General features: G+C 44.8%; 1 protein-coding gene across 1 annotated transcript in view; it reads right to left on the reverse strand.

Moving 5' to 3' along the window:
• palld (palladin, cytoskeletal associated protein) overlaps nucleotides 1–10143 on the reverse strand; it is a 373397-nt gene extending 363254 nt beyond the window's left edge. The window contains exon 1 of the mRNA XM_041186090.1: nucleotides 10087–10143. The gene's annotated coding sequence lies outside the window, so the exon portion shown is untranslated. The remainder of the gene's footprint in view (nucleotides 1–10086) is intronic.
• Nucleotides 10144–15278: the final 5135 nt, after the last annotated feature.

Genomic DNA, 15278 nt, shown 5'->3' on the forward strand with positions numbered 1-15278 from the left:
ATATTTATCCCTCAATCAACATGATAAAAACAGTGTGTTCCAGTCCTACTCAGGCCCCCTCCCACAACCCTTTCTTTCAGTACATCAGTGACTGTTTCGGTACCACTTTATGCTCTCGTCTGGACCTAGAAAAATTTATCAATTTTGCTTCCAGTTTCCACCCCTCCATCACCTTCACGTGGTCCATCTCCAGCACTTCCCTCCCTTTCCTTGACCTCTCTGTCTCCATTTCTGGTGATAGACTGTCCACCAATATTCATTACAAGCCCACAGACTCCCACAGCTACCTCAACTACAGCTCCTCACCCACCGCTTCCTGTAAGGACTCCATCCCATTCTCTCAGTTCCTTCGTCTCCGTCGCATCTGTTCTGATGATGCCACTTCCCAAAACAGTTCCTCTGACATGTCTTCCTTCTTCCCTAACCGAAGCTTCCCACCCACAGTGGTTGACAGGGCCCTCAATTGTGTCTGAACCATCTCCTGCATTTCTGCCCTCACCCCTTCTCCTCCCTCCCAGAACCATGATAGGGTCACCCTTGTCCTCACTTATCACCCCACCAGCCTCCACATTCAAAGGATCATCCTCCACCATTTCTGCCAACTCCAGCATGATGCCACCACCAAACACATCTTCCTCCTACCCCTCCTTGTCAGCATTCTGTAAGGACCGTTCCCTTCAGGACACCCTGGTCCACTCCTCCACCACTCCCAACACCTCATTCCCCCTCCCACAGCACCTTCCCATGCAACCACAGAAGGTGCAACACCTGCCACTTTACCTCTTCCCTCCTCACTGTCCAAGGGCCCAAACACTCCTTTCAGGTGAAGCAGCATTTCACTTGCACTTCCCTCAATTTAGTCTACTGCATTCGCTGCTCCCAATGCGGTCTCCTCTACATTTGGGAAAAAAATGCAGGCTGGGTGACCACTTTGCAGAACACCTTCGGTCTGTCCGCAAGCATGACCCAGACCTCCCTGTTGCTTGCCATTTCAACACTCCACCCTGCTCTCATGCCCACATGTCCATCCTTGGCCTGCTGCAATGTTCCAGTGAAGTTCAACGCAAACTGGAGGAAGAGCACCTCATCTTCCAGCTAGGCACTTGACAGCCTTCCGGACTGAACATTGAGTTCAACAACTTCAGACCATAAACTCTTTCCAGTATCCTCACCCCCTTTTTAATCCCATTTTTTCTACACATTTTTATTTTCTATCCACTTATTTTTATTTTTATTCATTTATTCATAGTTTTATCCCTTTTTTTATCCCCCTTTCTATCCCATTTTCCATCCCTTTGTTCCCCACCCCATCCCCAAAGGGCTACCTGTTACTTGTTCATGTTGTTCTTCTCAGAGTGCTTACCCTTGTCCTGCCAATATCACATTGTGCTTTCTTACCTTTGTCACTATCAGCACCTTTTTTTAACACTTACCACTACCATTACCACTCCCTTTGTCTTTTAGTTCATGACATCTTTGTCAATCTCTCCTTTGCCCTCACCTATTGCTGGCCTTCTATCCAGTTCCACCTGCTCCGCTCGCCCCCCTTAAACAGTATAAACGTCATCACATTTCCTCTTCTCTTCAGCTCTGAAGAAGGATCATACAGACTCGAAACATCAACTGTGTTTATCTCTCCACACAGACGCTGCTAGCCCTGCTGAGTTTTTCCAGCATTTTCTGTTTTTATTTCCGCAGTATTTTGCTTTTATGACAAAAAACAGTTTATGTGGTCGTTATTATGTCGCTGTTTGTGGGATCTTGCTGTGCGCAGATTGGCTGCTGTGTTTCCCAAACTGCCGGAGCGCCTCCACTTCAAAAGCACTTCATTGGATGTAAAGCATTTTCAGACATCTGAGGGATGTGAAAGGTGCTGTGTAAACGCAAACCTTTCTTCTTGTCTTCCCCTGACCTTGAAGACCACATGATCCCTCTGCCTCTTATCTGAGTGCCAGCTGGCCTTAATATCCCCTCATCCTGCCCAGCCTCAGATCACATCTACGTCCCACCCGTATAGGCCCTGAATCTAGAATCTCTGGGATCTCAGGCTGGTGAGGTCAAGAGAGTTCAGCGGTAGCTCAAACCACCACCCCCCCCCCACCCCACTCCCGCACAACTCCAGCTCCAGCTAGGACCAGCACTGGATCAACCAAACCTAAATGCTAAGTGTTCTGAATGTGACCAGATGGAAGCTTTTTTCTTAAATTAATCTTGGACAGGGAAGAGATTAAATAAGTACTCCCTGTTTACTCTGGGCATTTACTGCGCTCACCAGAAGTCCAACGTAATGAGGATTTTTTTTTAAATATATGTGGAAGTAATTGAATGATTAAGGTCAGGAAATATAACACAGCTGTACACATAATTTATATGGAACAGCACAATTTAAGCACACGTCGCTTAAATTAATGAACTTAAACTCGAGTGAGTAAATATCCTCTTGGAAAAAAAAATCTACAAATTCATACCCTCTGGAGACAGGACAGGATTGCCAACATTGTCCCGGAATTGCAAGTATTAAAGTGCGTCCATCATTCTGCTCCCAGACCAAACCCACACATACCATAGCACATGACTGTCCCACCGTCCTCAGTTTGACCAACTGGGATAAGATATCCCTCTGTAGGAGCTATTTCCCTCCTTCTTATCCTTCCATTAATGTTTTAACATCAGATCATTAGAAATAGGAACAGGAGTAGGCCATTCAGCCCTTTGAGTCTGCTCCACCATTCAGTAGGATCATGGCAGATCTGACTGTTGCCTCAATTCCACTTTCCTGTCTACCCTTGTAGATCAAAAATCTGCCTATCCCAGCCTTGAATATATTCAATGACCCAGCCACTACTCCTCTTTGGGGTAAGAGAATTCCAAACATGATTGACCCTAGAGAGAAAAAATTCCTCCTCACCTCCATCTTAAATGGGAGACCTCTTGTTTTGAAACTGTGTCCCCTAGTTCTAGATTCCCTAAATTAATCCTGGAGAAGCCCTAAGAGAAACACCCTTTCAGCAACCACCCTGTCAAGCCCCCTCAGAATCGCTTATGTTTCAATAAGATCGCCATTCATTTTGCTAAACACCAATGAGCCAGCCCCAACCTGCTCAAACTTGCCTGCGCAAAGCAACTAGGCTGAATGAACCAGTGTGTCTCTTCCCATCTGTCATCGTCATATGTTGGTAGGATGGGTTTAAATGAAGGTGGTGGTTTGTCTCATTTGAAAGAAAGAAGAAAAAAGACTTGCATATTTATACAGAACCTTCCTTACTGTGGTAGTTATGGTTTTATGTAATGCGTAGTGTACCTTTAAGAGGGATATGATAAAGGAAGATCACATGATCCTACGCAGCCAATAGAGGAGTAGCACGGGCAGTCTCTGTAGTCAGTAGTCTGTAGTGAGTAGTCAGTAGTATGAAGATAGCATTTGAGTTGTAAGCATACCCGTGTAGCTGAAGTATACCTTTGCAAATAAACAGAATGTGTTCCGTCTAAGAAGCGTTTGCTGATCAACACCTTCTATTGTACCGACTTGCCCATCCCACAACAGTCGTGCAACCAGGATCCATAAGTGCCAACAAACTCATTTTAGGATCTGACACTTACATTTCTCTGAAACATCCCAAAATGCTTCAAGGGCATTGAGTTACAGTAGCTGTTGTTACGTAGATCAGGGTGATTGTCACAGGATCAGGAGAAGGCCACTAAGCCCCCAGTTAAATCATGGCTGACCGGTATCTTAAGCCGATTTACCCACTGTGGTTCTGTAATCCTCAATGCCTTTGCCTAACAAAAATCTATCAATCTCAATTTCGGAATCCTGAATTGACCGCCAGCTTCAACAGCTTTTTTGAGGAGAGAGTTTCAAGTTTCCACTTCCTCCTTTGTGTGAAGAATGCTTCCTGACATCACCCCTGAATGGTCTAGCTTTAACTTTAAGGGTGTGCACCCTTGCCCTGAACTCTCTCAAAGGAAATAGTTTCTCTTTATCTACCCTATTAAATAGTTTAATCATCTTAAACAACTCAACTATAATCATCCTTTAATCTTCATACTCAAGGCAATACAAGACTCGCCTACGAAACCTGTCCTCAAAATTTAACTCTTGACCTCCAGCAGAATTCCAGAAACAATCATCAGATGAAACAAAAACAGAAAATGCTGGAAAAACTCAGCAGGTCTGGCAGCATCTGTGGAAAGAGAAACAGTGTTAATGTTTCAAGTCCGAATGACCCTTCTTCAGAGGGGCTGAAGACACAGACTTAAACGTTAATTCTTGTTTCTCTCTCCGCAGATGCTGCCAGACCTGCTGAGTTTTCCCAGCATTTTCAGTTTTTGTTTCGGATTTCCAGCATCTGCAGTATTTTATTTTTATCAGATGAATGATCACTGAATTGATTTGCTACTACAGATGCATAAATTGTACAATTTTAGAGCACAAACAGAGGCCATTCAGCCCTTTCTACCTTTGCCAGCTCTCTGAAAGAACTATCTATTAGTCCCACTCCTATGCTCTTACCCCATAGCCCAGAAATTTTCATTTTTTAAATATAGCTGAGGGAAGAAGGTTGGCCAAGACTCTAGAGGAATTCCACGCTGAATGGTTCCATTAACACAACATGGATCATTAGATCAAGGCATTGGTTGCCCAGCTGAAAAGACTCATCTCCTGACATTGTTGTTCGCCCTCAGTACTGGAATTTTAGACTATATTACATGCTATAAATCCTGAGGTAGCACTTGAATCCAGAATCCTTCTAGCGCACGGGTGAGAGGAATACTACCAACCGGGTCAATTTGGGGACAGTTGACCTAATCCTTCCAAAATGCCAAGACCACCCATTGCAGCATCTAGTATTTCCTTAAATAAGCTGCCTTAAAATTACTGTGCCACCCCTATTCCTGTTGCTGATCGCTTTCTGTATAAAGAAGTATTTATCGGCTTCCTTACCCAATTTTCCTTTCACAACCTTGAAATCATGTCTTCTTGCATGGATCGTCTATCTGAAAAGATGGTTCCTGGCTTATTATTTCCATCACATGTTGTACACATTTCTAGAAAGTCTCATCTGAAATATCACTTTGAGCCTAAAGAGCCTTGGCCTATTAAATTGTTCCCCACAGCTCATCCATCAGTTACCAGACATTGTGAAGTCCTTGGGACAGAAACAGTTATATATTCAATCAGGAACATGTAGAATTAGAACTGCACAAGCTGTTAAACATGGATCCTTTATTATTTCTTCCCAGCAGACTCCCTCTGCTGGTACTTGTGTGTATGATAGCCTCAAGCAGACAAAATGTGCACTGCAATTTCCAACATACTGCAGACATTAACCTGATTGCTATTTTTGGCACAGAGGGTTACAAACAAAGAATGGTTAGAAGGTTCTAAGCGTCTCTACCATACATACAAAATCAAAAAAGCTTTTGATAGAGTAAACAAAACTGTTTCTGTGGCTGGAGGGTTGAAAACCTGAGGTTGCATAGATTTCAGTGGCGTGATGAGGAGAATGAGTTTTATGGTGTAAGTTATTATGATCTGAAATATTCCACCAGAAAGGGTGGTGGAATCTGATTCAATAGTAATCTTTCAAAAGGAATTGGATCAGTACTTGAAGGAATAAGAAATTGTTGGCCTATGGAGAAGGACCTGGTGTTAAGATTGGGGATGAATGATAACATAATTTAGATTTGCAGATGGGAAAGCACATGGGACAAGCACAGAAGAGGGATTACGAGAATTACCCATTAGTGAGTAGACCAGTAGCAGCAGGCCTGAACTTTGGAATGAAAGTAAAAATTGGCAAAATCAAAGTGATGCATATCTCAAAGTCACCAGGGAATATTCATATGCTCATAGAAGAAAAAGAACTAGAACAAATGCAAGAATTTAAATATGTAGGAAGCATAACTTTTTTTTATTCGTTTATGGAATGTGGGTGTCGCAGGCTAGGCCAGCATTTATTGCCCATCCCTAATTGCCCTTGGGAAGGTGGTGGTGAGCTGCCTTCTTAAACTGCTGCAGTCCATGTGGTGTAGGTACACCCACAGTGCTGTTAGGGAGGGAGTTCCGGGATTTTGACCCAGCGACAGTGAAGGAACGGCGATATATTTCCATGTCAGGATGGTGAGTGGGATGGAGGGGAACTTGAAGTTGGTGGTGTTCCCATACAGCTGCTGCCCTCGTCCTTCGAGGTGGTGGAGATTGCAGGGTTTGAAGGTTTTGTTGAAGGAGCCTTGGTGAGTTCCTGCAGTGCAACTTGTAGATCCCACTGTGGGCAGAATTTTATGGCCCCGTTTCTATGGGGACAGAGCTGTAAAATGCGGCGAACCGTTATAAACCCCATTGACGACAGCAGGAACGTAAAATCCCACTGTCTTAAAATTCTGCCCTATGTGTCGGTGATGGGGAGAGTGAATGTTTGTGGATGGGGTGCCAATCAAGCTACTTTGTCTTGGATGGCATTGAACTTCCTGATGGTTGTGGGAGCTGCACTCATTGAGGCAAGTGGAGAGTATTCCATCACACTCTTGGTAGATGGTGGACAGGCTTTAGGGAGTCAGGAGGTGGGTTACTCACTGCAGAATTCCAAGCCTCTGACCTGCTCTTGTAGCCATGGTGTTTATATGGCGATTTATCCATAGACAAAGAAATAAGAACAAGGAAAGCGATGGGAAAGTTGTATTTGGTAAGAAGAGATGGCTGCTAACCAGAAAGCTGAATAAACAGATCAAGAAGTGACTTGTGAAATGAGCTTGATTTGGAGTGTTGATTTGTATGGATGTGAAGCCTTGACCTTACAGAAAGTGGGCACCAACTCGCTAAATAGCTTTGAAACGTGGTTTTGGAGGAGAATCAAAAAAATCACTTAGAATGAAAAGGTAGTAAATGATAAAGTGTTGAGTGTGAATGAATAAAGGAAAGTTGCTGAATGTAATTAGGGACAGACAAGGAGTCAGGGTAGGGCACATCTTAAGTAGAAAGCGGACTTGTAAGAGATAATGCCAAGGGAGGATTTCAAAGAAAAAGAGGAAGAGGAAGGAAGTGAGTGTCGATGCTGGATGGCTTGAAATTTGAAGCAAATAGTTGGCAAATGAAAAGACTGGCATAGGACAGAGCAAGAGATGAAAAGACTACTATAAGCATTCAAGCAGAGAGCACATGATGATGATGATGAGGAAGAAGCAGGACAGTAGAAGGGTTGAGCAGCTGTTTCAAAGAGCTGGAAGAGACATAGTGGGCCGAATGGCCTCCTTCTGTGCTTTATCAATCCATGATGCTATGTTACATCTTAATAGTTCCTTGTCACATCCTCAGGACCTTCCAAAGCACTTTTCCTTTCTACAAATTACTTTTCAAATGTGGCCGTAATTATTAAAGAGGACATTCAGCATCATCAGCAGATGAGATGAATGACCTCTTAGCCTGATGTTGTTTAAGGGAGAATTGTTACCTGGGATATCATGGCCAGAGTTTTTCAGTCCGCGTGCAGGAGCGGGCCTGACACGCCGGTGCATACAATGGCGCGCGATGACATCGGGCATGCGTCTCAATGTCATTGCGCTGCCTCACCATGTTTCGTCCGGCGGGCGCGCACCGCAGTTGGCTGAGTGCCCGCCGATAATTTTTAGGCCTATTAAGGTCCATTAAGGAACTAATTAATTTCAAGTTGACGCCGCCTGTCTAACCTAATGGCCGGCGGGCAGGCAAAGAGGCCGAGCGGCCTTTACACTTTTTAGGAAACCTCATCCACGGTTGGGGGGGGTGGGGTGGGGTGGGGGGAGGTTTCCTAAAGCTTTTACGAATTAAATAAAAAGTTTTTCTGAAAAATAAAAACGTGTCCCGCCTCAAGTGACACAGCCACACGAGGGGACATGCTTCATCACATTTTTATCACATTCGTTTATTTTTTTCAAAAGCGCTTTAACCTCCCTGAGGCAGATCCATGCACAAAAGAGCACTGGACCTGACTCTCCCTCCTCCCCGCCAGGGAGCGCTCGGCACTACTGCTCGTGTATTACGCTGGGCGGGCCTCAGTTGGCTCGCTTTGCCTAAAATGGCGGTGCGGAGCCGATCACGGGCGGTGGGCAGCTCTGTGTCCACCTTCGCCCACTCCCACTGACCCAGCCCGGCGCAGGAAAAATTCAGGCCCATAAGTGCTGTCTGTCCTCATCCCAGGGCATTTTGATAACTCCCATATAAACAAGGAGATGAAGCCTCAGTTAAACATCTCAAAATATGGAACCGCGGGCAATGTTGCACACTCTCAGCGCTGCACTGAAGTCTCCTGCTGGATTGTGCAGTCCCAGTCCTGCAGCGGGGATTCAAACCAACCCAATTCTGCATCAGATTCGAGCTGACCCTAGGTAATTCACACTCTTGTACTGTTTACTATGACGTGCAGCTAGCAGTGTTAATTTATACTGTCATCACCTCATTACATGTTTAGGTAAGCAATTCAGTGCAAACACCTCTAACTCCCAGTGGGGCAGTGAAATCTGTGCCCACTTTAAGAAAAAGTTAAAAATCAATCAAAGTTAGTCGGTAGTTATACTGCAGTCAGCGCAATACTCATGCACAAAAGAAAAAACATGCATTTATATAGCACCTTTCGCAACCTCAAGGCTCCACAAAGTACTTTTGTGTTGTCATTGTTGTATTGTGGGAAAAGTAGCAACCAATTTGCGCACAGCAAGCTCTTACAAACAGCTACGTGACAATGGCCAGATAATCTGTCTTAGTAGTGCTGTTTGAAAGATAAATGTTGGCCAGGAAATCAAGGAGAACTCCCCTGCTCTTCTTGAAGCTACAAGCATCTGCCTCGACTTGTGAGGGAAAACAAGACCTCAGTTTAGCATCTCACCTGAAAGACACACCACCAGCAGTGCCTAGATTTCATACTCACGTCTCCAACGTGGGACCTGTCCTTACAACCCTCTGACTCAGAAACAAACATGCTATCCACTGAACCAAAACTGACAAGTGCATCAGCACAAGATTGGTGTTGGAATGACCTGGTCCTAAGGTACTTGTACATTAGAGGAGCAAAACTGGCTGTAGATGTGTGGTTCTCCTGCTATTAGCTGTTTCCCCCTTGGTTAAATAGCTGATGCTGAAGGAAATCAAAAGCCTTGCAGATCCATACAACAGCATAAAAATCTGTTGTCGGATTTGTTGTGATCTTGGCCAGACTCGGGGTCATGGGGGCAGATCTGTTTTGGGACCAGTAATGTTTCTTTTAAAACAGATGAAGTTTGATATTCAAGACACTTGCTAAGAGAGTGAAGCCAAAGATCCCATGGGCTTGGAACAAACAACAATAAACTTTACTGTACAAATTCAGAAAGGTATAACAATTTACAATATCTATCTGATACTCTAACATTCAGGGTAAGTATGAGGTACATGTGAGCTAACAGGTAAACTGAGGTCAAATACACCACATTACAGAATAAATGACAGATGTGACCAAACCCGATTCCATGGATTTCTCAATAACCCACCCAGACGGTTGTTACATTGTTAACCAAAAAATCTCACTGAAACTTTGTCTTTCTCACAAGGGTTTCCAATCTCCACCTTTGAAGATCATGCCTTGGAATTCTCTCCAAAAGTCGCTCCTACATGGGGGGTTCCCCAATGATCCACCTTGCAGGGTTTCAATCTCTCCTTCTGAGATTCCTTCCCCCTGGATTTCCTAGTACACTTAAGCTTCACCTTCCAAGCACAATTTCATGCCTTTGGCTTGTGCCAAGTAGAACACTACCCTCTAGTCATGGCTCCAGTGGCCCACAGCATGGGGTCACCAACCTTCAGCTGCTTTCTCGGATCTTTAGGGCTTCCTTCATGCCCAATTCACTTGAAATCTGCTCCTTGCAGCTCCTTCTTTAATTTGGAGCCTATCTCTCTTTTAACTTGGCTTAACGGGACTTATTTCTGTCCCCTGACTTTTATCCCTTGCCTGGGACTTCAGTCTGCGATCTCTCCCTGCCCCTCTCCCTGGGTTGGGACCTCTCCCTCTTCCACTCCCATTCCCTGCTCCCTGGAACACTTACTAGATAATAATACTCTGGATCATGTCACCTGACCTGCATTTTCCACGCCGATCTCCTTCTTTCTTCTGCACAGGCACGCAGGGGCCAGTCCTTGGCCTGAAAAGGTAGCACCACGCGTGTGTGGCCAGTTCCCAACCTCTAGGCTAAAGAAGGCGAGTTTAGATTTCATCACAGGTTAAGGTTGTCTCCAGAAAACTAAATGAGGCGGAGCCATTTCTCTACTGTAGTTGTGTGCCTATGTTTTCAGCCTAGACCCCCAGCAATACATAGGAAAAAAGTCCAGTTACCTTGAATTTTACAGCACAGAAAGGGTCCATTCAGCCCAACTGGTCCAAGGGCCCACATGAGTCTCCCTCCACACTACTCATCTCCCCCTATCCGCTTATCCTTCTATTCCTTTTCCCTCATGTGTTTATCCAGCTTCCCCTTAAACGTTTCTATGCTATTCACCTCAGCCACTCCTTGTGGCAGTGAATGCCGCATTCTAACCACTCTCTGGGTAAAGAGGTTTCTCTTGAATTGCCTATTAGATTTATTAGTGACTCTCTTAGTATTTATGGATCTTATTTTTGGTCTCCCCATCACCTTCTTGGAAACATCTTCTTTATGTCAACCTTATCAAACCCCTTCAGAATTTTAAAGACCTCTATCAGATCACCTCTCAGACTTCACTTTTCTAGGGAAAAGAGACCCGAGCTGTTTAGTCTTTCCTGGTAGTTATCACCTCTCAGCCCTGGTGTTATCCTTGTACCCCTGTAAACAGTTTTGGCACCTTCTCCAGTGATTAAAAGGAGCCAGTGACACAGGAAGATTGAATTCTCCTGAATCAGGTGTTCAGCTGCTGTACCTTGGGGAAGATGGTGGTGCATTGGTAACACCACTGGGCTGGTAATTGGAAAGCCTAGCCTAATTCTCTGGGGACTTACGTTCAAATTCAGTAAATTGAAAATTAGTTGAACTGACCAATCCCATCCACCATTGATTGTTGTAAAAATCCAGACCCACAGAAACGTGGTTGACTCGTAACTGTCCTCGAGGATGGGCAATGCTCCCCATGGATGAATAATTAAAAAATGATTCTGGAGACCTCTTTCTGGAGTAGATCCCTCTTTTTTGCTTGTAAATAATTGCCTAGGCTGAGACGCTGGAGGAACATTGGGCAATGTTTCTTGCTAAAACCTCATCTGTGTTATAACGCAGAAAGCCAATAGGTGAAGGATGAACAAAAAGAAAATACCTGGAAAAACTCAGCAGGTCTGACAGCATCTGCGGAGAGGAATACAGTTAATGTTTCGAGTCCGTATGACCCTTCATCAGAAGTTCTGATGAAGGGTCATACGGATTCGAAACGTCAACTGTGTCCCTCTCTGCAGATGCTGTCAGTGATGAAGGGTCATACGGACTCAAAACATCAACTATATCCCTCTCCGCAGATGCTGTCAGACCTGCTGAGATTTCCCAGGTATTTTTGTTTTTGTTCTAGATTTCGAGCATCCACAGTATTTTGCTTTTATCTAGGTGAAAGATGATAGTGGTGCCAGACTAAAATTTATTTACGGAATGAAACATTACAAGCATCTACCTCCTAATTCAACTGCACCACAGTATCAATAAATGTCTCTTTCTAAGTGTGCAATTGAAACCCATTATCTGCATATAATTAAACAGGATTAAAATACAATTAATACAAATTGCACTTTCCCTGCTTTATTGTTTTCACACAAGTCTGAAAGGTGAATATCTATCCCTAGGTATTTTGTATCAACATAAAGTCAAAGCCAGCTTTGTGCTGATACAGGTTGTGTATCAGATGTTAACTGAGCTAAAACAAAAATATAACTAGGAACACAATTGAGCAAACTTGGGTAAATGATGGAGATTTTGAAATAACAGAAGCTTGGAACAATTTTCCCAAAATTGGCCAAATCAAGCAGTGAACATTTGAGGAGAAAGTGCTGGAAATACACAGAGAATCTGCAAAGGGTTAACTCTACAGGGGTGACCTTACATCATTTGCAACCCAGTTACAGAATTCTATTTCTCTGGAAGCCCAAGCGAAGTGTTGCTGGAATCTCACATGTCTTCAACTTGTTGGCATCTGTGATTAGTAAATACATTTCTCACTGGTTAAAAAATCACACACACACTCACATACACACACACACACACACACACTCACAGACACACACACACACTCACATACACACACACACACAATTACATACACACACACACTCACATACACACACACACATACACACACACACTCACATACACACACACACACTCACAGACACACACACACACACTCACAGACACACACACACACTCACATACACACACACACACTCACATACACACACACACTCACATACACACACACACACTCACAGACACACACACACACTCACATACACACACACACTCACATACACACACACAGACACACTCACATGCACACACACACACTCACAGACACACACACACACTCACATACACACACACACACATACACTCACATACACACACATACACACACACACACACTCTCTCACACACACACACACACCTCAGACATTTCACAGCAAATTAGAGTTTCTCATGATGCCTTGTCCACCTCAATCGGTCCTATCCCTCTTCCTCGTGCTGTATTTTTCTTTCCTTTATTTCCTCTTCTTGTTTTTCAGTTCAGCAGCTGCTGAGTTATCGAATTCTGCTCATTAAGAAAAATTGCCTGCTTTGGATTGTGGCCTGGAAGAGGGCCTAACGTCAATTCTAATGCTGCAATTAGGAATGAGTTTCAGATGCGATTAAGTGGTGGTGTGTGAACCATGTGAGTGACCCCTGGCCAAACGCAGCATTCAGAGGCTGATTTGAAATGGCTGTCTGTTCTGAGAGGAACATGAGGAACATAAGTAAAGTCATTCAGCCCCCCCAGGCCTATTCCACCATTCATTAAACCATGGTTGATGGAATCTTAACCTCATCTCCCCGTCTTGAGTTATTAATCCTTAAAAGCCCTGCCCAACAAACATCCTCTATGTCAGTTCAGAATCTTTCAATTGACCCACAGCCTCCACAGAATTTTGGGGGTGGGGGTGGGGGAGAGGGGCTGGGGGGGGTGGGGAAGAGTTCCAGATTTCCACTGCCCTTTGTGTGAAGTGATACTCCCTGACATCACCACTGAATAACTTGGCTCTTATTCTAAGGCTATATCCCCTTTCCAGTGCTTAGTCAATTAACTTCTCCCAATACTAATGCATTGTCACTTGTCCTTTATTCCTCCAAGGTTCCTATTTTTTTTTTGCCTTTGGTGCCTTTTGTTAGGCATTTCACAGAAGTGTTATTAGACAAAATATGTCACCGGGTCACAACAGGAGATGTTAAGATTTGACCAAAATTTTTGTCAGGGAGGTAGGTTTTAAGGAGTGTCTTGAAGCAGGAGAGTGAGGTGGAGAGGGGGAGAGGTTGAGGGAGGGGATGCCAGGTCTTGGAGAGGTGGCAGATGCAGGCATGGCTGCCAATGGCCGAATAATGAACATCGAGATGTAAAAGAGACCAGAGTTTGAGCGCTGATAGGTCAGAGGGCGGTAGGCCTAGAAGAGGCTAGAGGTGGGCCGAGGGCGTGGGGGGATTTCAACATGAGGATGAGAATTTTAAGATCGAGGCCTTGCTGGACCAGGAGCCATTGTAGGTGAGGAATAACAAGACAAAGGGACATGGTTGGAGTCAGGATATGGACACCAGGAATTTGGATGGGTTTAGGCTCATGGAATCCCAGTCCTGCATGGTTATCATAAATTAACCCCAAATGCCTAATTCGCACATCACAAAAAATACTTTTTGGTTGATTTGGGGAAAAAAATATGGAAGATTCCTTTCTGACCCTCATAGGCAAACAAGTTCCAGGAGATCAAGCTGCCAGATGCTACTATCCCCATCAGCCCAGCTACCTTCCATAGCTGGAAAAGGCCTCCAGTGTAATAAAAGCACCATTCTGACGCAGCGCTGAAAATGAAATGAAAACTAAAAGAATTAGCTTGTCTAGCACCTCAGTGACTCCTCCTGCGGGATGAGCGTGCCCCACACGACTGCCCGGCTCACCCTCATGAGAAATCAGGGTGCTACTGTCATCAGCGCACACACTCCTGCACTTCAGGCTATAGACCAGGTCAAGGATGGATTCAACACTGACTTTAAGCAATCCCTAGCCTAAGTCCCAGCGGACGGCAAACTGATCCCCCTCGGCGATTTCAATGCTAGAGTCGGGGAGAACGCAGATCTCTGGAGGGGTGCCATTGCCAAGGAAGAAGTAGGGAAAACAAACTCAAACAGGGTCCTCCTCCTGATGAAAGGTCTAGAACATGACCTTGTCATAACCAACTCCCCATTCCTCCAGTGAGACAGGCACAAGGGCTCATGGCAACACCCACGGTCCAAACGCTGGCACCTGCTTGGCAACGTCATTGTTCGAGCTAGGGGCCGCAGGGATCTCCACATCACCTGCGTCATGCCAGGTACCAATCACTACCATTTCAACCATCTCCATCAGCCCGGCCCCCAAACAGCAGAAGCAACGCCATAAGAAAATTAACATCAAAGCCCTCAAAGATCCCACCAAAATTGGCCCTCCTCAGTCAGCGCCTCATTGCCAACCTCTCGACATCCAGCCCTCAGGAGCTACAGCATGTCTGTAGTGCCAGCTCGGTGTGAAAGTCCATCATAACAAGCACCTACAAAGAAGTCCTTGATCTCTCTACCAGGAAATATTGTGAGTGGTTTGACGGAAATGACCCAGAGATATAGGACCTAATCAAGGGGAAGCAGAAATCTTTCACTGACTGAAAATTTCATCACAGCTCAAGAGAATAGTAGCAATCCTACAGAGAGCAGAAGGCAGCGGTACAACATAAAAACCCGTGACAGAGAACAAGTGCTGAGTAGAAAGAGCACGAGAGATCCGCCAACTTACAGACTCAAACAACAAGTGCGGTTTCTTCAGCGCTGACAAGACCATCGGTGACCCAAGGCCCACCCACAGAGCCAAGCATGGAGGGGAAATCATCGAGGACAGGGAGGCAGTCAGTGCTGACTGGAGAGAAGACATCCCCTGCTGAGGCTCTGTCTTCAAATTGAACGTCCTCAACATTCCTCAATGCCCTGTCCACTTTGGTCTTGGTATTGCCCTGGTCGGAAGCAAGGTTGAAAATCCATTCAACTGTTGA

The sequence above is a fragment of the Carcharodon carcharias genome, chromosome 4, assembly GCF_017639515.1.
Source record: "Carcharodon carcharias isolate sCarCar2 chromosome 4, sCarCar2.pri, whole genome shotgun sequence".
In the NCBI taxonomy this organism is placed as follows: Eukaryota; Metazoa; Chordata; class Chondrichthyes; order Lamniformes; family Lamnidae; genus Carcharodon; species Carcharodon carcharias.